This window comes from Egretta garzetta, unplaced genomic scaffold (assembly GCF_000687185.1).
Source record: "Egretta garzetta isolate BGI_Z169 unplaced genomic scaffold, ASM68718v1 scaffold88, whole genome shotgun sequence".
Classification (NCBI taxonomy): Eukaryota; Metazoa; Chordata; class Aves; order Pelecaniformes; family Ardeidae; genus Egretta; species Egretta garzetta.
Window position 1 is genome coordinate 1,149,427 of NW_009260408.1, and position 2,662 is coordinate 1,152,088.

A 2,662-nucleotide genomic window follows, 5' to 3' on the forward strand; every position below is an offset into this window, starting at 1 on the left:
GTACTGAAAAGAAATGTAACGTTTTTAGAAAATATTTTTTTCATTTGATGGCTACGTATCATTTCAAAGTTAACAACTGGAGAACTAACTTTGGCAAGAAAAACAGTGCCACTTGACAAAAACATCATCAGACCCCATTATAAAGAGTGGTAATCAGAATTCTACAAGAATCACATTTAAAGTCACTTAACTCTGTTTCATTAGTTTACCTGAAATCTTCTCTGGTTACTGTCTTTGGATTTACCTTGCTCTCTGTAACTTTGTATCAAAAAAAAAAAAAAAAAAAAAGACTACAACAACAAAAGAACAGCAAATCTTCATTTAAAAACCAGACTATTTCCAATCCTAGAGTAGGTTTGGCTATTCAAAGGAGAATGAGACCTGCATAGAGGAATCTCTTCCTGAACTAGAATCTGCTGGAGCTGAGAGAACTACAGTCCCCCTGCTATAGGGGGGTCAGGTCAAATTTGTTACCAAAAGTGGAGAGAAATATAGCTGTGGAAGCTCTAAACCCAGAGTCTTAACTATAAAGCACTTGCATTTAGACTTCTGATGGATAATGTCTTTATTTCCTGCTCTTGTTTTCAGTTTTTCTCATGGTATCAGTCTATCAGAGGTGTTGGTATGCAGGGATAAATTAATCAAGTATTTCACCTAACTTTCCAGCAGAATTTTTAGTGGTCAAGACATACATGCAAACTAGTATGCAGAAAAGGTAAAATTTGCTGGCCATCAAACCAGACCTGTTCTCTTAAGCTTCACTAGCTGCTAACAGAAAAGCAGGGAGGATCCCAGCCACCAAAGATGCAAGAACATGGCGTCCACAGAACTCCAAGGAACACATCTGGAGTTCCTCATTCCTTCCAAATTCTTTCCAACATTCTATGTCTTCAGTCTTGTAATTAAACAGAACATTTTAGGTTCTGCTGCCACAACTACAGATTATACTCTCTCGTATCCGTAGTATTCCTTGGAAGACGGTATCTACTTTCAAAGCAGACTTTATTCATATAAAGTCACTTAATCTCAACAGAATAGTAATCTGATGAAAAACCGTGCCAAGTGCACAGAACTGGAAGAGCAAAAGCGAGAAAACTCATGGGTTGAGAGAAAGGCAGTTTGATAGGTAAAGGAAAGTGGAAACACCCCCTGTTCCCCCACCAAAAAAAGCCCCAAAAGCAAGTGAAGCAAAGGAAATTGCTTACGACCTCCCATAGGCAAACTAATGCTCCAGACAGCCTCTAAGCAACAGCCACCCTGGAAGCCAACACACCCCCTCCCCCCCCCCCCCCCCCACACACACTTTTTCTTCCTCTACCCCATCTTTCATTGCTGAGCATGACATTATACGGTAGGGGATTTCCCTTTGGCCAGTTTGGGTCAGCTGTCCCAGCTGCATTCTCTCTCACCCTCTCACCCATCCCCAGCCTACTCAAGGGGAGTGGAGGGCAGAGTAGGAGTGTCACTGTGCGAGCACCCTTCAGTAGGAGCCAGACAGACTAGTGTGTTGTCAGCACTGGTTTAGCCCCAAATCCAAAACACAGCACCATACAGGACGCTATGAATAGTTTCCTCCATCCCAGACCGACTCAGTACAGCATTAGTAGAATTAGTCATTCTAGAATTTAATCAGGGTTAAAAAAGATTCCAGGCAAGGTTTGCCCAAGAGCTAGTCTGTAAAACCCTAAGTCTATGTCTCAAGTTCCTTCATCCAACATCTCAAGATCTGTATCTCTAGTATCTTCAAAAATTACATGCATAAGTATGCACTTATTCCAGAGTTATTTCTGCAGTGTAAACTACCTCCTCAGCTGTACAGTCATACCCATCGCTTCTCTACCAACAGCCTGTTTAGTTTGAATGGTGTCTGATTTCCTACTCTGCATCTCAAGGTTCAGAATCTACTCCTACCACTCACACTTTTGAATGAATACTCTGGTTTTACTTAGCCCAACCCATTTCCAAGCTATCAGGACTGTGTCTACAATTTTAAAAAATACGTTATTTTTAAATATGAATTTGCTACAGAAATAATAGCTACAATAGACAGCTTTATGCCGAATTACTGCCTTTATTAACAACTCTGAACACGTTCAGCAGTTACCATTGCTTTAACCCACACAGCCACTACCCAGGCACATTAAGTAGAGCTCACGGACAACTTTAGCTATCAGTATCCTGTAATCTCCCAACCGATTACACGCAGACTTGCTGAGGTAGGCAGGTTGTTGCACAACTACTGACCATTCAAAAGGAAGAGCAAACTTTAAGAAACCATGCCAACTTTACACAGAGCCTGTTAGCCAAAACCACAAACGTCTTCAGAGCAACACACTGGAAGAAGCGAACAAAAGCAAGTCCTGAGCAGTCCTGGAAGGGCTTCAGCTGCAAGCGCACCCTCATCCTCCGGGCTCAAGCTCCGGCCGGCAGCCCAGAAGCGAGCCAGCGGGGACGACAGGCTCACGGAGGGAGGCCCCCCCCTCCAGAAACGAGTTTCTAGGCTAAAGGCGCGCAGCGACACCCAGGTTTGGGGCACAACCCCTCAAAACAAAGCTCGGGGGAAACCGCGGCAGCCCCAGCTCCGCCCGGCAGCCCGGCTCCTCCCGGCCCCACTCCCTGACGGAGGTGCATCAACTCGAATTACTTGCACCGACGCAGGTGC